At 39.8% G+C, this 24,648-nt stretch overlaps 1 long non-coding RNA gene across 1 annotated transcript; it reads right to left on the bottom strand.

Annotated features, from left to right (window-relative positions):
- Positions 1-388: 388 nt before the first annotated feature.
- On the bottom strand, positions 389-21,243 carry LOC121109957. Its single transcript, XR_005857774.1, has 4 exons — positions 21,118-21,243; positions 17,654-17,717; positions 17,222-17,344; positions 389-1,121 (listed from the first exon to the last, which is right to left on the bottom strand). It is a non-coding gene; the product is annotated as an uncharacterized LOC121109957 (long non-coding RNA).
- Between the last annotated feature and the right edge of the window lie 3,405 nt (positions 21,244-24,648).

Raw genomic sequence — 24,648 nt, 5'->3', positions numbered from 1 at the left:
TGAGCTGCTGGAATCTGTTTTGTAAATAGACAATTAAAATGAAGAAGGAAAAAAAAAATCTCTGTTCAGCTTTGCATTATCAGAGCCCAAAGACAGCTGTCTTGAGGGGCTCGATCCTGCATGTCATGAGAAGCTTCTGAAAAAGTGCTGAGCACCTTCATCTGTAAAGAGCTTAATTGGAGATAAAGGTAGTAAAGCACCTTCAGCATCCGCTCTGAATGAAGCCATTTGTTATTGGGACTCCCACTGATTTCTGTCATCAGAGCAATTGGTTTTGAGAATAAGTAAGGAAAAAAGACTCCCACTGACACCAGTGGGAATCCTGGGCACATACAGGGAACAAAACGTTACAGTTGAGATCGTCTCTGGATATGAGAACAGTCTTTTATTCTGCTTATGCAAATTATATATACAAATTATGCAAATAATTACCAAGTCAGTCTGGTTGACTGTATAATAATAACAATAATAATTATTACTGTCATTACCAATGTTGATACTTTTTGTCACTGTTGTTGTTATTCACATTTATTCCAGTTGTGCCTTGAGGCCAGCCAAGAACAGTGTCCATTGATGTTGCATGCAGAAAAGTAGTTGCTGCCCCAAAAAGTTTAGAAACAGATCCAAAAGGAATGAGAGGGAGGAAGGGAGCTCAGGAACAGAGCGAACAGCTGGGGACGACTTAGCTTCCACAAGCATTTGTTTCTCAGGTTCAGTGGGAGATAAGAGCGCTAGGGAGGGAGCAGGGCACAAAGCCAAGGCAGAGCAGGTATGGAAGGACAGTGAGGAAGGGAGTCAAGGCCAGCACTTTTGGATTTCCTTTGCATTTTCCTACCAAGACCACACGGGTGTTAGCAGCTTGGTGTGCGTGACAGATACATCCACTCCTTGGATGTGGATGTGTAAGAAATCCATGGGAAGTGTCCACCAAGCAAAGTAGCATTTTTTCTGGCTTGGATCAGTGCAGAAATCCTCTGATTGCCAGGTCATGATCCTCTTGCATAGTCTGAGATTTCTTGCTGCTACTTCTTTGCCTATAAGAACAGCATGCTGATTCACACTTATCTTCAAAATAAGCGTGCTGCAGTGACAGCAGGGCTTCTCTGAGCCTGTGTTCACACCTAAAGAGGGAAGCAAAGAAAAAACAATTAATGACAGTGAGAACTGATCTGAACCTTCTTCATTCCTTTGTGAGATTGTTTCCAGGTGCTTACTGACATGGAGAACAACTTGTTCCCAACCACCGCTCCCTTCCCAAAGTAATTTCCTTGCTTCTCCCGACCCTCCAAGTAGCTTCACCAACTACTTTTGTGGTAGTAAATAAAACAAGCAGTGGCCTGTTCTCTGAGCTTCATGGCAAGCAACACGGCCCACACAGCTAAACTCTCTTCCCTCTTCCCTGCAAAGCAAGGAAAAGAAAGAAGGCCTTGACCCCCCCAGGTGTCAGGATCCAGGCCTCGTCCATGCTGTGCCTGGCAGAGCACGCTGAGGCAGGACAGGCTCGCTGTCTCAGGCTAGGGCCTGCACCATGCTTTGACCTTGATCCGTGTATTAATAGAGCCACTACATGTGTTGCCTTTGCCAGAGCTCTGCTGCTGTTTCTCCTTCCTGCCATTTTCAGAGTGCTTATTCATTGTTACTTGGAACAAATGAAAGAAAAACCCATACAAGTTATTTGTTCCCCCGAATAATTCAAGGAATGGTCTCATTACTTGAGCTGTGGAGATAACTGAACGGTACTCTTGCATTTGCTACAAGTACATGTAACATCTAATGGCTTTTCACCAGCAAGACTTTCAATTACAAGATGTAAATCCAGACAAACTCCACTGAAGTCAAGTTTTTTATTCTTGATACACACCCTTATAATTTAAAGCACTGTAGCTGTATTGTGCTGGAAAAATAAAGGAACTTTTCAAATGTCAGAAGTCTGAATTTCTCAAAATGACATATGTGGCTATGATTTCCTGTGTGAAGTACAAATTATCAGAAATGTTTCTGCAAAGCTGAGATGCCAGAAACCAATTTTTTTGGTCTGCATTTCAACAGTTATTCCTATCCTGTTTTAAATTTTCAGAATGTAATAAGGATGAATGAACCATTCCCTTTATTTTTCCGTCTCTCTGAAAAATATTTTTCAGTCTTCGTTAGCTTTCGTCTTCTCTGTTCTCTCCTCTTTTCTGACAGTCTCTTATGAACACAATGTGAAGTCATTTATTACCAGCTTGAATCAAACTTTCAAAACTAAGTGTTCAAGTGAGTCCTATGTTAGGCATGAGCTAGACTACTCAAAATGTGTAATACATCATCATTTGATTGCCTAAGAGCATTTAGAGTGAGAGAAATGTGTAACATCATTTTTTTTTTCCCCGAAAAGATTTCCCATAATCAAAAAACATATAATCTATTTATTTGTGTTGAGTAGTGGGGAGTTTACAATTGCATATCGTAACCTGCCATTCTCAGAAGTCCCAGATTTGTTTTGGAAGACTCTGTGGCAGTCATGGGAGGGATAAGACAGATGAATATGAGGAAATAGTTGAAAGGTTCGGCTTCCACTAGAATAAATCTGAATAGCCTTGAGTTGACAGATATAAAAGGACAATTGTTTAACAACTTCCTTTCTACCAAGAGACAATATTCCAAGCCCCTGTGAAATACAATACACCATACAATACAAACACAATACAGTAATGGTTAGCAAATGAAATAATTGGGATAAGAATATTTGGATAGCCGGCATTATTCACTTGATTTTTACTTTTCCCCAAGTGTTGGCTAGATTTCAGCTTACAAACGTCTTAGTTAATTTAAATCTCTATTGCTATTATCCCTAACTGAGCCTCCTGGTAAGTTGTGTAGGTTTCCTAGTTCCACAGAATAGTTTGCTTACTAGAATATTATTTATCTTGGCCATTAAAAAGTTCTGTATGTCAAGTAGAGCTTTTCAGATTAAAAATGCAAAATGTGAAAGAAAGATTGTGAAAAACACTCCCTTGAATAAAATGAGCAGAGGAAATTCCAGGTTGTCAGATCCCCATAAAATAGGAAGATATCCATATTCTCTAAAAGGTACATTCATCCTGTTGCTGCAGATCTCTTCAGTAACTGTTTGTACTTAGTGACGAGGCAAGGAGGCAGAGAAAGACAACAGCATTCCTTAGGTACGTGATTGAGTTGGTCACATCTCCAGATCTCAGGTTGGTCAGGCAGTGTCTTGGTTGCATGTCTTGATGCCAGTTCTATGTGTACTATTACTCCCATTAGTACAGTTGGTTCGAAATACAATTAGGGGTGAAACAAGATGGAGTGCCAGAGCAGGAGGTCTATCATTATATTCCTTGTAGTCTAGGCATACACACAGCAGGCCAGAGGAAAAGAGGTGTAGCCCTGTCCTTTATTACTGATCCAGGTAGCTTGTGTTTCTGTAGACTACTGCATCATGGCCATGCACCTGAACAACTTCTCTGGTTGAATTAAGGCCATCAGTTCCACCATCACCCTCACACCGCATTCACATTCAATGCTGCCTGTTTCAAGCACTTTCACCCCACAGCCTGTGGCAATAGATTTCTCTACTGTTGTTCCTTTCCACATCTCACCAACTCAAAGAGCTGACGAAGTAAATTTCAGCTAACTTTTGCACCACTACCACAAGATACTATGTATATTAGTTGTATATCATTCAGCCCATCAAATTGCTTGATGGGTTAAACTGAATGAATTTCAATACACCATAAAAATAAATATTTTCTATTTATTAAGTCATTGCTTTATCCTAAGCTGAGGAATGTCACAACCACATGTAATAATTAGCTTGAAATAGGGCTAACCCTAAAATAGAAAGGAAAAAAATCTCAACATACTGCTGACTGAATTATATATTTGGGAAACTTTTATTATGAGATTCTTTATTGTCAACCTGGCAGGAAAACTGAGAACTGTACTCGCTGTGCAGGAATTACAGTATGTAGATGGTAAGTTTTAAGGTCAATTACAAATTACAGTGAATACATTTGCATATTGCATAGTGACTGAATATAAATCTGCTATCATGAGCCCCTATTCAGGACCCTCATTCTCCAATTGGCTCTACCTGTTCCATTTCAGTATACTATCTGGTTATAGAATTATACTGTGAACAATATACCATGATGAAGAATAATAGGCTGAAATTAATTCCCTCAGTGGTGTTTTCACTGCACGTTCACCTTCATGGCAACAGTGAACATCTGTAGCTTATTTTAGATACTAGGAACAGACATTTACATTTATTTTAAGCAGCTTGAATTAAAAAAATCATTCCTCAATTCCTTTTCAAGTTGTCTTGCTTCTACCATTCTCAGCTTTTCTTTTTTTTTTTTTTTCAAAAATACTCTCATATATTTGAAAAAAAATATTTTACCCTCGAGCATTTTTTCAAGATTAATAACATAACCAAACATCATACCATTTTTCTTGGCAACAATCAGGAACTCTTTTAATCCCTGAAGTTTATCAGTTCAGTTCAATTCAGCAGTGCTTTATTTTTGATGTGAAGAGCCATAGAAAGATACTCAGACTATAAAAGAGACGAACACCCTCAGGTACCTGTCATAGTAAGCAGAAATCATGCACAGAAAGCGTAGCTTTGCCTTGTATGTCCATTTATCAGGAAAGTCCAGTCTTGGACACAGATCAGCGCTCTGCAAATGGATAATCAGTTGTCTAAAATACTGTAGTGGAAATAAATCTTACAAGATATCCTGAACTTTTCTTCTGTTGATTTTTATGCCTGGAATAAGACTGGAATAAATGTAGGGATTATATCTTGAATTTCATAGCTAGAGAATTTAAGGCAAGAGAGTTAGAGATCTAATGAATGTAGACGTCTCCTGGGAAAGAAACAAAGAAAGAAAAGAGTCAACAAATAAAAATGATTGCATGGATAAACAGAAAGATCTGCCTGATTCTACAAAGGGATGGCAAAGAAAGGAAACAAAACTCATTAATGGCAGCAAAACACTAGCAGATCACTTGCAAAGCATTATACCAGAGGTAAATTATCACCACGAATCTTCCATAGAGAGAAGCTTAATTTATCTCAAGATAAATGTACAGGCTTTAGCAATCCTTCCAGTTATAGGTGTACCGTATTCGTTTCGTAATTCTATGGGAGAAGAAATATTCAGTGGGTGCCCACTACAGAACAAAATGTAAAATGTGACATCAGCATGAAAGACTGGAAAAAACAGAGTTTTAAGTGTAAGATAAACGTTAGCCTGGTTCTTATCTTTCAGGACAAATAGAGCATCGTTCTAGACAGGTACTTTTGACAGTTCTTAGTCACTAACCCTCTCATCCCCACTACAGGGAGGCTCAGTTAATGGTTTTGTTAACTGCATGGGTGCAATGCCAGCAGCTCTATCAGTGTATGAGTGTCCGTGATGAGGATACAACTGATCTCAATTCTACTTTCATACTTCTTCCAGTGACTTGCTGTATGACCTTGAGTGAGGAACTTCTGCACACTGTTATTCCCAATGGGATAAAGAGATAATGATGTCTACCCACCTGGTAATGAGATTTGAAGGCTGCTGATAAAGTGCAGGCCAAATTCTTGGTATTATCAGCACTTATGTGACTTCAGCAGAGTCAATCAGTTAATCTTTGCAGGGAGCAGGAGCTAGGATGGAAAGCAGTAATTGGAAGTATAAGCAGCTGATATAGAAGGCTGGCTGCTTAATGTGGTATTCTGAGCACTGAACAGTATCACAGAGAAGTTTACATGTGTTCTGTGTACCTCATTATGACTCAGATAAAGAGAAAGAATGCATGTTACTGTACAAAAATATCTTCTCTTCAAATTTCTGCTTTGCAAGTGAACTTCAGTCTGCTTAATCTGTAGTTGAATTATCACTAATTATTCCCTCCTTTGAGTTTTATTATTTCCCTCCTTTGAGTGGGAAGTTGGACCAGATGACCTCCAGAGATTCCTTCCAACCCAGATTTGTTCTATTATCTTAATTCAGAGCGGTTGCCTTTATTTCCTCCACCCACTTATTCCTTTTCTTACAATTCACCTTTGGAATCCGTAGTTCTTTCTCTGACATACTCCTCTGATTTTTTTATTTATTTTATTTATTATTTTTTTTTGTGGGCCAACTATTGGTTAAGAGAATGCTGTAGAAAGTACTTACTTTTAATATTAGATCATCTTGGTCAGCAAAACATACTTCACATAAAGGTGTAGATGTAGGTGCTATATGTATCAAATAAAAGCCAAAACTGTTTTGATAATACAAAATTCCAAGGAATGTTGCTACTCAAGTTTCATTTCCTACTCATTTATTATGTATTTGCAATGGAAACTCAAGAAAATCCTGCCACCTTTCTCATTATTGTCCATAATCACACCAACAGTTTTATCTTCAAGTACAGATTCCTATCCAAATACATGAATTACTTTTTGCAAGCTTGGCCTGCTCATTAAGAAAATGCACACTCCCATGCCATAAAGAGGAAAGCTCCACCCTACTGAATCTGACCCCAGTATTCAGTGGTCTTTCTCTGCAAAGATTTCAAATGCTGGAATTAGAACTAAGAACTGTGTTATTTTAAAACAGTGTAAGTCTGTAATAGGTGTAATCTTTACTTTTACACAAATATTGGTAGTGATTCCACCAGGAGACACCTCCCTCTAGAAGTCATGCAGTTGCTCTTTTATTTGAAATGTGTATGAAACTGGTGTGATTTTATTTTTTTATTTTAATAAAATATCAAAGAGGGTTTACTTATCTGGAAAATAATTTTAAGGAAATCGAATACTGCATTTCTACAGCAGTCCTCATGGCAGGATTTCTATAGCCTCCAAGTGTTTACAGAAGAGTGAACAATTTTGTATTTGATCAATTTTTTGTCTTTTGCAGAGCCCATAGATATAGATTTTCGTTTGGGTGAGGAAGTATGTATATGTTGACATGGATAAAAAAGCAAGTCGTTCTGATATGTTTCTATGAGATGATATTTCTATCTTTTGTTTTTATCACATTTAGTAAAAATGTTCTAACATTAAAAAATAAGTATGTGCGCTTTGCACTATTTTTTTTAACACACTTTTAATCCTATGAAGCCAGAGAGAAATAATGTAGAAAAAATGATGAAACAAGCTTATGTAAAGACCCGTTTGCCTAGCAATATCACTTTTGTTCATGGAAGTGCAAAGGATATAATGACCCGTCTTCCTGTGAGAAGGACATAATGCACTGGTTTCCAGTTGTCAACAGGACAGCATGGAGGGACAGGCTGCAGATCATCATTACACATTATGCAACTTCAGCCATATCCACTCTGTGACAAGGATTCCATAAATGCAATAAGCATTTCAAAAACAGATACATCAGAGAACTGGAAAAGACATTTGGCATGTATCTAGAAGTTTAATTGGACATAAGTCAAATGAAGTCACTACCCATCTAGAGAATTGGAGGTACAAAGAACCATGCATTTTGTTTAATTTTGATAATTCAAAACCCTTAGAAGAATAGAGCAGCTCATGAAACAGAAGAGCAGATATGTTTTAGCAAATGTGCTCATCAGCAGGATATTTTGGCTCCTCGTGCAAAAATTACTGACTTTGCAACCTACTCTGTCTTGATTCTACTATTACGACTATTAAGACTTGACCAGTTAGGCTTTTATTTTATTTTATTTTATTTTATTTTGTAAACTTTGTCCAAATCAAATTCTAACATGGGAAAGCAGCAATGTGGAGTGTTAAGCATATCCTTCCTGTTAGAATTAATGGCAGCTTTGTGAGTAATTTATCTGAAGGAGGGTTTAGCCAAACTGGGAAAGAAAACTATACTGAAGTTTTGCTACTTTTTTTTTTTTTTAATTCTCAGAAGGCCTAATACACAGACAAAATTTTCTTTCCTGCAAAACTTTCTGAATGCATGAAGCCCCTCTAATAATCTAAAAGGGAAAACCGTGAAGCATAAAGGTGATCAGTGTCAGCGTGGTGATGCTGGAAGCACTAGGGGCTAGTTACGCAGTACAGAGCACTGTGATAGAGAGGGAAAAGAGGCAGACCAGAGGAAACCAGCTGGTGTTCTCATCTGTGCATTACTTTAGAAGCATTGACAGAACCAGACATAATGATTTATCTGGGAGAAAATAGCCTGGTACTAGATATAGAACTCAACCTCATTAAGAAAGAGATACACATGATATCCTTGAGGCAGGCAATATAGAATATAAAATGGATCTAGAAGAAGAACTGTCAAACTATGCTTAAAGGGAGTAAAAAAAAAAAGTACAATTGAAAAAGCTTTGATAGAACAGAGATTTGGTAATGTGGCACTTCAGGCTTAAGAGCATTAAAATACTGTCTAAGATGTATCAGTTCTTTGTGTTAGCAAACCCAAAAGGCTTACACCTATTCATCAGGTATTTCAGCAGATGTAATAAATGCATACTTACTGGGTCCTTTGAAGAATCACCTGACATGATGGGTTTTCTTCTTTCCCATGAAAATCCCTTACAGACAGAAAAATCAACACTGATGTCTTATCACTCATTGGATAACAGAGTAATTGACCCTAAAGTTATCACTTGCCTGTAAAGGCAAGGCTGCATAAAGCAAGAGGAAAGACACAAGTAGTTAGGAAAAAATTAACCCATTCTGGAATACAGTAAAAAGCCATCTTAAACCACAATTTCTGCCCATCAGGGGTTAACTTCTTTCTGTAGCTACTGGTTGAAATGAAGAGAATGAAGTTGCTTCCAAAAGACTGTGACTGATGAGCGCTGACCTTTGATGTTTGACTGATTTAGTACTCTTTGCTGGTATTTACTATTTAGCATTATTGACAAAATAGGAAAGAAAAAAAAATGCCTGGCTGCCATCTCAAATTAGTGAACACTATGAACTTCAAAAGATATAAAGTTTTGTGAAGACCAATGAGGCATTGGACAATATTAGTAGATTTTCATGTCAAACATTTTTGGAAAAGAAACAGATTAATAACAGATTAATATGGAGCAGGCATTATGCAGTTTAAAAATAAATTTCCTGTTATTAGAGTAGGTCACTATTACAGGATGTTTGCTATGTAGAATAAACCTTTGGGGATAGCAATCATATTGGACAGAGAGCAGATTGTGACAGCAATAATAAAGTGTGCAGTTACAACAGTGTGGGAAAAGGCCGAAGAAAGAAAAAACCACAGTGCTGTGTATTCTTAACATAGAGATCCACATCAAGCTATAACCTTAAATAATTGCAAGAGCTGGAAGTATTTTCTTTTCCTTACAGTTCCCTTGTCTGTAAACATCAAAAAGAAAGCATGCTTTTAAGAATTCATTTCATTGTACATTTTTTATTTCCCAGTAAGTACCAGACTTAAAATCTATGAGCAGTAGTGACAAAAACTGCATGTCACACTATTGATCAGTGCCAGCATATAAATGCACCAAGACAATAAACTAAATGCCAAGCCCTTTCTGACAAAGCCTAAGGGGAAAGCTGTATTGGATGCTAGATCCTAAAACATCTTATTTGTTCTTGCTCTACACCAAAAATGAGACTACTGCACCCTGCCTGGCTTCGTGAGCAGATACAGCATGAGTTTTCTCTGTTGGCTTTTAATACAACAGCAAATGCGTTACCATGAAGTTGAGGCAGCCACAGCAGAACAGGACTCCAGCCACGCAAGATGTTAGAGAGCTATCTCAGCAACTTGACTTGCAGCCAGATGCAAACAGGAAGCCAGTACAGCTGTTTGTATCTGCTGGTGTCGTTATTTTCTTTATGTGTTTCCCCCCCTGCATTTGTCATCGTGGTATCAAGGCACCTCTATTCACAGCATCTAAACCAATCTTCTGCACCAACTCAAGTTTCTTAGAGTTATCTCAGGAAAAGAGCCAGCAGGTTTGGGGTCCTGCAAAATCAAGGTAACTGCTACCCAGAGCTGTTTTTTTATGTGAGTGCTAAAATCAACTGCCACATCAAAGCTGTCTTCTGTGTGTGACCTTTCCTCTCATCATCCTGGAGAAGAGAAGGCTCCAGGGGACCTTATAGTGGTGTTCCAGTACCTTAAGGGGGGGCTAAAGGAAATCTGGGGAGGGACTTTTTATAAGGGCAGGTAGCAACAGGATGAGGGGAAATGGTTTAAAACTGGAAAAGGGCAGATTTAGACTACATATCAGGAAGAAATTATTTACTGTGAGAGTGGTAAGATACAGGAATCAGTTGCCCAGAGAGGTTGTGAATGCCCCCTCCCTGGAAGCATTCAAGGCCAGGCTGGATGGAGCTTTGAGCAACCTGGTCTAGAGGGAGGTGTCCCTGCCTATAGCAGGGAGTTGGAACTAGATGATCTTAAAGGTCCCTTCCAACTCAAACCATTCTATGATTATATGATTTTATGTGTCTGTTCGGTGACAGAAACAACCAACACTTTTCTCATTCAGTGCAACCTTCATGAGGGTTAATCACTTCCTACCTACTGCTATGGCTTTGATGACATAAATAATTTATAGCAGTGACTTTGGACTTTTTTCATGAGGACATGGGGACAGTGGACTGCAGGACACTGTGTTTGGATAAAAGTCTTGGGGTTTGGTATACTAATATATACTGACCCCTATTGCTAAATAAACCAGCCTGTGTCAAGTAAGAGAAATGAATCAAGAAGGTCTACGTTAGTCTGGTCTGAGCTTCTGCCACCTTAGGCAATACCTTAAACAAACAGAAAAGTTAGGCATTGGTCATCACATAGGCTCAGTACAAAAGAAATACAGCACTCTATTTCCTGACTGATGACAAGACAACTTAATGGTTCCATTATCACTCTATGTATCTTCATTTAAAAGAAGCACTGTTTAAGCAATTTCAACTGTATTTACATAAGACCGGAATGTGATTAGTCAGTGAACATCTGCTTAAAGTGAATGAAGATCTATTGTACACAACCTCAGCTCCCTGACTTTAGCCAGTTAAACAGACACATGGACACAACTCAGTCCAAGCAGGAGGTAGACGAACTGTGTTCTTAAGACATACCAGTATCATTATTTCAGGGACTCTGAGCTGTGTAATACTGCGCTAATGACACAGCCCCTCTAAAACATCTATTCCAAATGAAGTCAGAACTTCTGCACACGCTTATTCTGTGATTCTTGGGGTGTACAGTGCTATTGCAAAATACCTCACTTATGTTTTTTCTTAACACAGTCTTGATGCTTGCACAGGGGTGCATAATCTCCACTCTTCACCAAAATATTTCTCTATCAGTAGCGTTAGTAATTTCAATCTACCGTGGATATCTGTCTTTAAAAGAGGAATCAGTTGCTGATGGTGGCACTTAAATACACTGGTCCAATGAGAGGCGTCAGTGTGTTGGATTCTCCAAGGTATCTGGGCTTTTCTGTGTCATTTTCATAGAACTGTTTGAGTTTGAAGGACCTTTAAAGGTCATCTAGTCCAACTATTCTGGCCCTGCATCAAAGCATAACTTCTTACTTGGCATTAGTCCCTTTGCAGGGTCCTGAGGCATTATGAGAAGTAGGAGGAGTGGTTACAGACATCATCCCCACCTTCTTTCCCATTGCCCAAGCCAGCTGTGCTAGTTATTTCTCATCACAACAAAACAGCCCAAAGCCTGATTTGCTTTTTCCTGATCTGCTTTTTGCCAAGGACTGGTGTAGGCAGTGCCCAGCATAGGCAGAACAAACCGCTGACCTTTGCCATTCTGTTCTCATAACTTGCAAATGAGCAAAGATTAGCTGGTCCAGGAGCCTGGCCAGCATGTGACAGAAGAGAATGAGGAGTTAAGTGTTCCCTTCCTCTCACAGATATCTGAAATTCATTTGGCCACTCCATGGCTGGAAGCCACTGCACCTGTGAGTACATCCCAGGGGGTCACTGTGGCCTGTCTGCCTCAAAATGTCAAAAAAAGCTCGGCAGATTCTACAGTGGGAAAGTGAAGAATAACAGAGTCTGCACCACTGGATTTTCATTTTGGATTGTAAAACACTATTTATTTTCCTTTAATTATAGAGCAATCATGCTCCTCTGAAGCAGGGCTTGCAGATTTGACTATAACTTCTCACTTAATTGGATGTTTGTGAATGTAAAGGTTTCTACCATGACTTGTGGAATGAAACAAAAACACCATTTCTACTTTAATTTAATTCTCCTATTTCCACCCATTCTCTCACAATCAGGTTTCCTTGATATGCTTAATCTTTTGCAGTGGTTTCCATGGCAACTCCCTTCATTGTGGTGCCACCAAGGACTCCTGTAATCAGGAAGCCCAACTTTGCCAGGGGATCGGTGTTGCCTTTTTCCCTCCAGTGCTGCTGCGGCACACCCCGGCAGCACCACTGCTTCGTCCTGACCTTCCCCACACTCACGCCCAAAAGCAAGGGCAGGCAGCCCGACATCGGATGTTGTTAAGGTTTTATGATTACTGCTGCAGCCAAGCTCCCTTCTCGAGCCCTGCTATGCATCGCTGGCTGCTGTGCATCCCCAGCACATTTCCATTGCTAAGGTGAGATTCTCATAGCCTTTCATGCTCAGAAATCCAAAATGCGATCCTTGCTGTAGTGTCCAAACCTAGAAAATAGGTTGTCTACAAAGCACAGCATCTGTGCAGCGTTCAATTACACGGAGCAACCTCTTCTGCACAATACCACAGCTGTAGTGTACGGTGTGTGAATTATCCCACACTGTACTGCACAGGTCCGTAGCAGTAATATACAGATACATAAATTAACTCCTGCTGTACAGCACAAAGCCATAGCTGTAGTATACAGCTGTATAAAAATAGCTGATGCCAGGCTGTGCTGGCTCCAGCAGTGTTTGGATTATACATTGCAAGAACTATACTTTGTTGCTCTAATTTCCTTCCTCCAATTTACCACCCCCTCCCCCAGACCAACCCACTCTGAGGAATGGGCTGTGTGACTGGCAAATCAAACATTATTATTAATCACTGTAATTACTTTTCTTGGCCCAATTGCAGAGCCTGGGAAGCTAACCACAGTCTCTAGAGCGCAACCTTAACTACAACATGTTTCTGAGCCACCATTACCTCACTGTTAGTCATTTTTAACCAGAAAGAATTCTCAGTTGTTTTTTTTTTCCTCCAAACCTCTCAAACCACGTACACTGCACAGATCAGCGTGAGAATCTCTGCATATGTATCTCTGTGCTTCCAGCTAACCGCTGCCTTTGCCAAAACCTCTAGTGTTCAGTCCAGGCAGGATAGGCAAGCATTTCTTCTTCCTCTACTCACATGTAGCGTGAGCAGTTTAAACACAACAACAATATAGTTTTCTACCGCAGAGTAGATTGATCACTTTTTAAGAAATAATAATAAAAAATATTGCATTCAGCCTACTGCTTCTGTTCAAGTCCAACAGTGGGAAAATATTTTGTTTACTAATTACACCCACTTTGAATACCCACATAACGATAAACACTTCTGAAACACAGCAGCTGAAACACTTCTTCAGAAACATAATGACTAATTGATGACTGCAAGGTCACTGAATACAGAAAGTTACTTAAAAGAGAGCCTATGCAGCCTCCCTGCTCTTATATCTCAACACCAGCTCCCCATGCCCAGCAACGAGACAGGACCAGGGTACCAGCCTTCCCACCTCAACCTGTGTACCCATCTGCACCAAGCTGTAGGTGCCCCCAGGAACTTGGGGTGGCTCTTGCTTTCAGGGTTCTTCTCTGGTAGCTCAGCTCACTTTGCTACCACACAGGTGCTAATGGTAACAGGAAACAAAAGCAGGAGTAAGGGTGGCTATTTTAGAGGGAGGTGGCATAGAGGAGAGCTCTCCTTTCAGCTGCATCCTTATTTTTTGAAGGAGCCCCAGGTGATGGGTAACAGTGTGACTCATCCCTCCAAGATGAGAGCTTTGGGAAAGAGCAGAAGAGCTAAATGCCTCTCTCTCATTTTATGCCTCACTCTTCTTTCTATACATACAATTCTGCATATTAATTAAAAAGAAACAGACAGTAAAAAAGAAAACTTCTGTGATGGCTCCTCATATGACTTGAATATCATAATCTTTTCTCAGATTAGTTTTGTCTTTCTTCAGGGATTCACAACAGTACTTTATGAGTGAGAATAGATCTGCGTTTTCCCACTGCACAGCGCAACCCAAGAGAGAGGAAATGCTCAAACCTGCTTATAGCTTAAGCTCACTTTGTACCTGGTGTTGTCCACATTGTAATAGAAACATTACAGATGTGTGGCAACATCATAACTCTCCACACCCACCCAGTGAATGCAGTTTCTACATGGCTATGATAGTGATGGTGTTTTTCAACGTCTGCACTTCACATCTGCTGAGCAGAGAGGTGATTGCAGAGAAGCTGGGTGAGGGGAGGAGGGACAACCACAGGTTTTTCAGCCAGCTTTTCTCAGCAATCATGATCAAGCAGAAGGAGTGTTAGTTCTCATCATCTTTATACAGGCAGAGGTAGGCAGGCTATGGCTAATTGTCAACTACCTGTGAACGCTTGAATTAAAATTCTGCAGTTTCTGTGTTGTTTTTTTTAAATTTTTTTCAGTGCTTCAGCAGTCATTTGCAAGTGGCAAGTGAGTGCTGCAAACTTGTCTTGTTGTCCATGGGGAAAAGCAACCGGCAAGGAGAGCAGCACAAAATACCAGCTGGAGCAGTCAGGCAAAGAGGGAGAACTCCAGAATCAGCTCAGCCCTTCCTGTGGTACAGCTGTGTCCCATTGGATGGCTGTCCATGGGAAAGGGGTGATTTGAAACTCCAGGGACTGAAAAGCTGGGGAGAGTTTTGGAGTTTTGTAATTGTTACATGGAGGGCTATGTCCTTAGCTTCAGGGGGATACATGCTGCTCTTCTTATAGAAGGATTACAAGGAGAAAACATCTTTCTGAGGCACATGGTTCTGTAGCTCGGCATGGCAAACATGTTCATACTGCTTGCTGTAGGTGCTACCCTTCGGCAAAGACTCTGAACTCAAAGCAAAAAGTTACCACAGCATCACAGTTACAGAGAGCTTTACCAAGCAATGAGCTACTTCAAAAATGCCGCGCTTGTGTATTCACCCTGGCAGTATGTATTCACCCTGGCAGTATGGTGCGTATGTAGCACGAGGCAGACAATTACCCTCACTTAGAAGTATGTACAGGAGAGACAGAGCAGTAGTTGTTCCTTTGTGTATGAGGGGCACCAAAGGGTCTTGGGTTAATCTTTGCTAAGAAAAGGCAAGCCTCTGGGAGTAAGCTCAGAAGGGGAAACACTGAATTAAACTTCGGTACAGATCAGTTGAGGTAGGCCTACAAACCAAAAATCTTGCAAAAAAAATTTATTTGGAGAAGGTATCTTTTCATGAAAATGTTCTAACTTTTGTCCATCTTAGAACTTGTGTTCAAAGAATTCCTGGTTTTAGTTAGAAAATAGTTTTTTTCTAACTAAATAAGATTGTTTTTCTTCAGTACTCACCATGAAATGGTGAGAATTACTGCCATGACTTAAATGGGACAAGGAAATGTTCCAGGGTTTGATTTTATTATTATTTATACCAAAGCAATATGGACCTGAATGTCCAATAAAAGTACATGTGTTTGACCTTAGATTTGCAGTTGCAAACATTTGTATTTAGCTACTAAAAACATGAATGAAAACACCATGACTACCTATATGAAAAATGTGTAACTATTTACAGGCATTAAATTTTATCTGCAAGAAGAGAACTCAGTGCTGAAATTGTGACCCTAGAAAAATTACTAACGAATGTTCCAGTTACTATTTCCCAAACGTTCCTCTGTTGCAGTCTTGGCCTAGCTTTTCTGTTTTAACACTTGCATTTTGGACGAGGCACCTGTGGGAGCGCTTTTTGCTCTAAAATGGCAATTTTGCTATAGCACAGCAGAAGAAATTAGCTCAGACATTTTAATGAGCCCAAAATACACACAGCCATTCAGCCTGCAGATACAGGAGTCGTCATTCATGTAGTCCTAACTGCTGTTTTGCTTTGGTTTTCTGCCATGGCCGTAACGGGATCTCGCCTTTAGCCTTACCTCCCTGCTTGGGTTCCTCAGACAGCAGGAGCCCCAGCCAAGAGCTCAGCCATGGTTGTGGGAGTGTTTTGAGTCCAGACTCCAGAGCTGAAGGACCTTGCAGTGTACTCACAACGTCCAGCTCTTGCCATGTTTTTTGTTCTTCCAAAATCCTGACGCCCTCAGCTAGGTCTACATGCATGCACCTTCTGCACATCTTGATGAAGCTTTCTCTCCATTTTCCATTCTTATTTTTCTTGGATTTCCTGCTAGGTTAAGTCAGCACGAAAACTGACAGCAGCAGCAGAGCAGAGCACCGGATGAGATTGCTCCTTGTTTGCTCTTCCTGCTGCTGCTGCTGCTGTGTCAGCTGTCCCCTGCATCCCAGCAAAGGCACAAGGAAAACTGCAAGCACTTTCTGCTGCAGTCTCTCCTTTCTTCCATACACCCTCTCTTTCAGCAGCCCTCTGCAGGGAAGGAATTCAGCCCATTAACTAATTTATCAACATTTACATTAGAAGTATTAGCTAATTAAATAACACCACTTCTTTACCATTTACTGTATATCTCTAGCAAAACTTTGCTAGCTTGATAAAATATCTCAAAGGGGCTTAGTTTCCCAGTCGTTCATTCCATTTGGTTTTATCTATGTTTATTTTTGCTTCTCCACCTAGAGATATACAAAGCAACGAAAACAAGCTCCAAACCCACATACTTGTCTTTGGACTCTTTGATCCTGAAGACAAATGTACAGTTATTATTACAGTTATCAGACAATTAAAATCTAAGCATTGCTAATGGATTTTTTTTCCCTCTTTCTCCTTTCCTCTCTTCATAATTTATGCAACATTTGTTCACAGGAGTGCAGCTCTGGCTGAGGCAGCAGTGTAAAGTAACTTACCTGAAGCAAAATAATAACGGATCTCTGGGGAGATCCCACCATAAAAGGAGCCAAGATTAAGGAAAGCAGAAGTTTAGAAAGCTGGACTGAAACAAATCCAAGCAAAACATGCATACACCAGCTACTTCGTTCCAAAGGAGGCAGGTGGCAGGCTTACGTCCTCCTGTTCTTCAGCTACCCATTTCCTTTTGTGGTCATTTTTTCATATGAGTTGCTTCCTTTTCTTGCAAGCCAAAATCTGAATATATTCTTTCTGTACTGTGCTTGCAGTTTCTGACCCAGCTTACCCATAAAATAATTCAACCGCAGCTTCCTACGTTCCAAGTTTATCTTGCTTCTGCAATCACTTTCCTCTCCTCTCTTTTGGATACTTCAGCATCAGGAGGATGTGGGCAAATCAAAGAGAAAATCTAAAAAAAAAAAGGGCAAATCTAAGAGAAAACAAACTCAAGGAATTGAGAGTCTGAATGAAGTTACATTAAAATATGGATAAATTATGACATCTAGAAATTGTATCTATACAATAATATTTTATTCATTTATTTGGCATGAAGCAGTAATTAAAGATGCTATCTTAGACTCACACTGTCTTAGCATTCTATTAGCAATACAACTGAATGACAGATGTATTCAAACAGTCAGCTGGGGAGTAGTTCAGTCAGCCAAATACATATAAACCTTCCTTCTGCTTCTCCAATGTCTAGGAAATACAGACGTACCTCTCTTTAAAAATCCTGCCAAACAGGTCGTCTTCAATCTGGCCAGAAGGTTACTGGATTCAGACTATGTGAAACCACAGGAGAATGAAGTATATTGACATTTGAACGTTGCAAACATTCAACAGGGAGTATCGAAAGTAATAAAGGAATGTGTAGGTAGGGCAAGGCTAAAGGAAAGGAATCTCTCAGGAGAATATCAGAAAAACAAATATTAATAACGAGATAATCATCAAGCAAAGCTGAAGATGGTCATGAAAATATTTAAAACTAGAGAAATTTAAACTAAAAAAAACCTGGAACTATAAGTAAAACTCAAGATTTCCTATTACTTTACAATTATTATTGTTTTTATTGGAACAAAGAGAGGACAGGATAGAAAAATATGCTAGGACATAATCATGCAAATGACTACTCCATATACAATACTGAATAGGATGCATAATTGTTCTTGGTTCTAGTTCATCGCTTTTATTATGACTGGATAATAGCTGGGGCAAAAATAGCTGAGGCTTAAATTTTCAGACAGAGCATAAACTTTGTGGCTGTGTATTTTCAGCTCCTAGGACAAGTAACCTATGATGTGATGATATTGTAGCTATGGGGTGTGTGAACTTTGTTCAGCTTTATGATACCCAATGTATAGTTATACAAGTTGAATAACAAAAAGATGCATCATATTTGTGAAAAACGCCTTTTATTTTAGCCCAGAGGAAAATTCACAAGAACATTCTTTTAGGTGCTCTTGCAAGTTTTCATCTTGTATCTGAGTGATAGCTCCTGCTGCCTTAGATATTAAGTCAATGTCATTTCAGCACAGATACATCCAAAAAGAAATGAGTCATATCTAAAAAAAAACACCAAACCCAACTGTTCCATGTGTTCCAGCGCTAGTGAAGTCTGGTTGCCTTTGGATTTATATTTTACATTTGCCAGAACCACTGATAACTCTACATTTCTTCCTAATCGCCCACCTACTGGTCCTTAAATCTTCTCCACATGTCCCAACCCAAACCATTACTATTTCCCAGTGTTTCCAAATCAAGTCCCTCCATTTGCTGCAGCTGCCTCCAACATCCCCGCACCTACTGAGCTCCCTGATGCTTCATGAAGTATTTCTCATCCTCTTAGTTCCCCACAGCGTTGCTGTGACTCTCTGTTCTTCTTCACAAATTGGGGATCAGCTTTGTCACCTCATCTATGGCAGCCTGAGATATTACTTGTTATCACAAAGGAGCCTTTGCCAAACCTTGCCAACAGGCAGAGATAAAGGGATGGACAGTGCACCATACTCATTCACTGTCACCATCTCTGTGGTTGGTGGCTGATTCAAGCAGAATGGTTTTCTGGCTGCCATGGTGTAGCTGGAAGCATGCTGACTGTGACAGCAGAGACTGAACACACTCTCCCAGATAGAATCCTTCTACAGGCAAGGATGATCATAACATTTGCAGAGGCTTGATATGTGTGAAACATTGGATTCTTTGTCAAATTTGCTAAATTTTACATGCACCTCATCCCCTCTCCTCCCCACACAAAATAAACGCATGTCTTGTCTGCTTGGTCAACAATTTAGCATAGCTATTTAAGAACTTATTAAAGATATTTATTTTCCCCAGAAAGGTACAACTATTTTCACAGGTCTAATATATGTATATATACATAATCCAGGTTGGCAATTTGGACTTATTACTGGATTCATTAAAGCCTCAATATCCTACCTACTGCAGAGCTGCTGACAGGGCGAGATTTAGGCAAAATCAGTGGATCCAATTAAATCCAGAGGTCCATACCACCGTTGACAATTGAGTACTTCCAGAGTGCAAATTATTGGTGACATTTCTAAACAGTGATTGACAGCTGAAGCCAGCACATGTTTCCTATGCCACTTTGGAATGTCATTATGAACAGGGGAGGACTTTGCATCCTTTCTATGGTAGTAGAGGGAAAAAAACAGCTTTCTGTATTTTGCTCTCATTCTTCAGCAGATTACTTTTCTGGAAACACTGTACACTCCCAACACAGCTCGAGATTCTGATTTGTATTACAACTTTCCAAAGCTGTGATCCGCAAAGGCCCATCCTGAAACCTGGGGGTTGTTAGATTTATGCTCATGCATAAGAAGCAGCTTCCTTCATGGATCCCCGTAACTATTTACTATCCGTTATCAACTTAATATTCTGAAAAAGAAATGGTGTGTGTTTATTCATTTTCCTTCTTAATACAATGACTTATCTGAAATAATATTCTAACCTAATTAATATTCATTTTGGTGCATTGTTTATTAGCCCAACTGATTCCCAATTATATCTCCCTATAAACCTTGATCTACTAGAAAAAGTACATTCCAAATATAAATAATTAATAAGACAAGCATGCCTTTCTTATCATGAGTTGTACATTATCAACTGACTCACAGCTCATGTTTGCTGTTGCAATCGCTTTGCTTCCAGCACTGCAGCTCAAGTATCCGTCCTTGTTGCTACTGCAAGGGAATAGGCTTAACCATCTTGCTTTTAATATGGAGTAAGATAAAGAAGCGGGCATGTATGAGAATTCAAGGTCAATTATCTCTGTGGGGTTTTTTTTCTGTTATTAATATAACAAATTTTTAAAAAATTAGGGCCTGATCATGTAATTATTTTGTGTGCAAAAAAAAAAAAAAAACAACAACATCAAATTGAATTAGTTCAGCAGTCTGAAGTTCTGCAAAATCAGGTATCTAGCAAAATGTATAATACTGCAAGTATATCATTCTTCACAATGCTGCACTGTCAAAGTAAATGAAGTAGAGTAATGTACACTGAAAAAAAAAAAAAAATCAACCAATTCCATTTCCTTTTTCCCCATATAAATAAATAGTGAAGATTCTATGTCATCAAAGAAAGTCCAAAGGAATAAGACCTGATTGGTAAAATTTTGCCCACAGTGTTGTAATAGACATCCAAAACCCCATGTTTGGTAGATGAGTTTCCACTATATTCCTCATTATATCTTCAGCTGCCTGAATTATTTAACATGCCCAGTGAATATATTGTGATATTATTTATACAGTAGGAATGATCATTCGAGGCTGACGGCATTAGTTTATGTTCTCTACTGTATGGCAAAGCTTCATATAGTGAGAGCAGTTATATTTCCCTTTTTATAATAATAATAATAATTTATTTCAATTACTTCATTAGATAAGAATAAAGTAGAGATTTTCAAACTGACAGTTAAAACCAGATTGTGAATAACCATGTGTATTCTCACTTAGCTTTACAGTAATTTCTAGTCAAATCTACAAATCAAGACTCATTCTGTTAGGGTGAAAGCATGAAAATCCAATTCTTCCTGAGTTTAAGTGAAGTAGCAAAAAAGCATTTCTAAGTTATATCAACTGTTATTATACTATAATAGAAACTCAAGGTAAGATGCCACTGCTGAAGACATTACTGAAAACCATAAGGATGGGCTCAATAAACCTGAAAAGTTATTTCTTCTGTCAGTTGTTTGTCCCAAGGGAAGTCGTGTCCTTCACTGACAACAAAGCCCTAGGAATCTCTGTCAGTCATGGATAGGAGTCCTGATCCTCTGTCAGTCCTGAGGTACTGAAAGAAACAGTTACAGAAAATTGAGTTAGTTTACTCCTAATACATTTCTGAAATAGTCCTAAAGCATCCTCAGCATTCCGATGCAGTCTTTGTAGATCAGCCAGACCAATGATTCTACCAGCTAGCAATACTGATCAGGGCTCCAAGACGTGGGAGGAAATCAGTTTCATGATTAGCTAGAGCCCAGATTCACTGCTCTCTCCCCTGCCTCTGAAGTTTAGTGGGTTGGACTACTGGGTTTCATGAAATTACTTGTTCTCATCACACATGAGCTTCGGTGTCCTCTGCATAATGCTTTCTATTATATCCTTGAAATACAGCAGAGAGGGATGCGTCAGTTTTCACCTTCAAGCTCTTTGGAAGTTTATCCATATTTTCCTTCAAAATTGATTTCCTTCCTTCCTCCCTTTAAGATCCGCACAGTCACACATTTCTGGATTGCACACCCTGGCTACAAAGGTCTCACATGGTATTTGACTGTAATTTGTATAAAATGTCCTGAGAGAGGACAGGAGGCCACCAGATCTTCCTTTTCAACATCCACTGTTCCATCTGGGATACATAAAACTTCTGAATAGTATGATTTATTGCCTAAAGATGCTTTCAGGCTTCATAACTGTAACTGCACTACTGAGTAAACAATCACCTCAATGCCAGAAATCCCATCCAAAAGCAACTGTCCCATGGCCTTTTGGTTGAGCTTGAGTTGAACAGTGGCTGCACTCTACAATATCTTACCACCACTGCAGCTTTCAGAGGATATGTCTATCTGAGTATGATGCCCTTCTCGAATCCCTCTAAGACATAGATGTCTAAAACATATCTGTTGTCACAAAATTCAGTAGGTTACAGTTAGGTTATGTTATTATACGATCTATTAGGGCTCAACAATTACTAACTCCCAGAAGAAATAGCTGCCAAGCTGTCCATAGCTGTCATTATAGAAAATAATTCTTTTCTATCAACAGGTCTTTTCTCATATTCTGTTGCATTAGTGTAGCTTCATAACAAAATCTCACTGCAAAGCTGTGCTGGAAGCAGTTAGGTTGAACTGTGAAAACTGCCTCCAGCAAACTCCTGTAACCTGCACCGTTCTTCTCCCAGGAACCATCCACGTTCATCGTGGAAGACAGTGTTTTCTCTTTTTCTCTCAGACTAAGAGGACAAAAACAAAAAGGAGAGGAGTAACCTTTGCTGGCTCCCTCCCCTCCCCTAACACCATCCCAGAATCTGTTGTTCTTATTTTAACAGCACGCAGGCAATGGAACCAGCTGCTAGATCTTTCTCATTTCTCTGGAGGCCTCTGCACCAAGGCTATGTGCATACAGAAATATAATGCTGGTCTAGCATAAGAATCAAGTTCAAGGGACCAAAATGCTGTTCTCTTCCTCAAATCTCTCTAAGGTCTCAAAAAGCCTGGGCCAACCTTCATTTCATGGATCCTAGGTCTCTCTTCCAACATGAGAGTTCATCTTTCCAGCACACACAAAGGAAAACACATTCAGACCTAAGCGCCTGCAAAGACTGTAGAGACACTGTTACTACTACCATGTTCCTCTCCTGCAGTCTTTAGAGATCAGATATGAGCTCACACTGCTCACACTCCAAGACAGCTGCTGCTGCTACTGTCTTTTTTATGGCAGAATATACTTGTTTGGCTTCAGCACTGGACTATCCACATCCTCAGATCTTATGTTCATGTTGGAGAAAAAGCAGAGCTTATTCCCATAGATCAGGCAAAGGTATTTTGGAAATGTCCTGAACTACTCATTCTCCCATGCTGTTTTCCTCTGTTTTTTTTTTTCTTCCTGACGGTTTCATAACCCTCACTTGGGCAGCCTTCCAAGTCCTGGGACCCTGATTCCAGGTCCAGTGTTTTTCCCAGACACTGTACAATCCCATGCCACAGTAAATGCATTTCTTACAGTCTGAAGATTTTTTTGCACTTCCTAACTCTAGAATATATAACAAATAAAACACACTGTCCACTGGAGCTGCATCAGTGCTGATTGTTTCTGCACATTTCACTGATTAGAACCTCAGCATTCTCCTGTCATTTCCATCCTTTCTTTTAACGGAAAGCAGGGAATGGACCTTAAGAAACTATTGTCCCTATTTAGAAGCCTGTGACATACATAATGTCTATTAAGCCCAGGAGTCTGAGATTACCGCACCTTTAATTGTGTCTATGGATTTTCCTCCTCTTTTAGCCATTAATCCAGTAGTATCACAGTCCTAATGTGCATGCTGCAAACAGTCCCCTCACATCTTAAATCTGCCCCAGTTTGTTTTCTAGAACTGTAAAGGATTCTGTCTCCACAACCCAGAGCTTGAAAGGCCCTCACAGGGTGCTTGGAGTCCTTGGGTTCAGGGAAGAGAAAGGCTCTGAAAACAGATAATTAAACCTTTCCTCGCTGTGGTCTGCCTACGAGTATGACTACTTCAACTTGTGAATATTATTTCTAATAAATCCTCCTTTTCAGAAGGTGCTTAACTTATCTGGCCATTTATTGAACTTCCTTGTTAGATGTGATAGAAGAGTCTCTCCAGTCATTGAATACACTTTTAAGTTCACTCTTAATGCATAACCAGTGTGCCAAGATGTGTTTCATATCAGGGAGCTCACTAGTGCCCAAAAGGGGAAGTCACATTCCTCTCACTTCTTGCACTAGCACTGATATTCAACAGAATGCTGTAAGCACTGATGTAACTCACTAGCTCAGCGTAAAATGAAGTTGATTAAAGAACACCAGTAGTTTTGTACAGACAAAACCCCCCAGTGAAAAGCCAAATGAGTGCCAGTGGAGCAAAATAGGGAGCAAAATGGGCTGCAGGTGGCACAGGTGAGGCAGCCCATAACCACAAGGTTCAGGAACCATAAGCTGAGAGAACAAGTGGAGAGGGCAGAGAAATAATGTCTTCATTTTGCTGCAGCAGCAGCAGCAGCAGGAAGAAAATGGGTCATCTCTGTTGTCCTCTTATCTTCCCGCAAGATGTGCTTTCGGCCTATTCACTGCAATTCCTCACCTGCTGAGACAGCGGGAAGAAGCTGCTGAGGAAGTAAGACAAAAGAAAGATAACCTTTAAGCTAGACATGAGATGGTCATTCAAATGACAGGCAAATACCACTTCAGGTGTTTGCATTGCTGGCAAATTTTGGGGTGTCACAATATAGGAAAGACATGAAACATTTAGAGCAGTTCCAAAGGAGAGCAACAAGGATGGTGAAGTATCTGGAGGACAAGATGTATGAAGAGCAGCTGAGGTCCCTGGGTTTGTTCAGCCTGGAGCAGAGGAGGCTGAGGGAAGGCCTCATGGCAGCTGCAGCTCCTCACAGGAGGGTGGGTTGAAAAGTGCATTTGCACACCCGTTCAGGGAGTTACAATTGGGTGTTAATTCTGC

This window comes from Gallus gallus, chromosome 2 (assembly GCF_016699485.2).
Source record: "Gallus gallus isolate bGalGal1 chromosome 2, bGalGal1.mat.broiler.GRCg7b, whole genome shotgun sequence".
Classification (NCBI taxonomy): Eukaryota; Metazoa; Chordata; class Aves; order Galliformes; family Phasianidae; genus Gallus; species Gallus gallus.
Note: the sequence above shows the minus strand (reverse complement) of the source record. Positions and strands in the feature narration are given on the sequence as shown.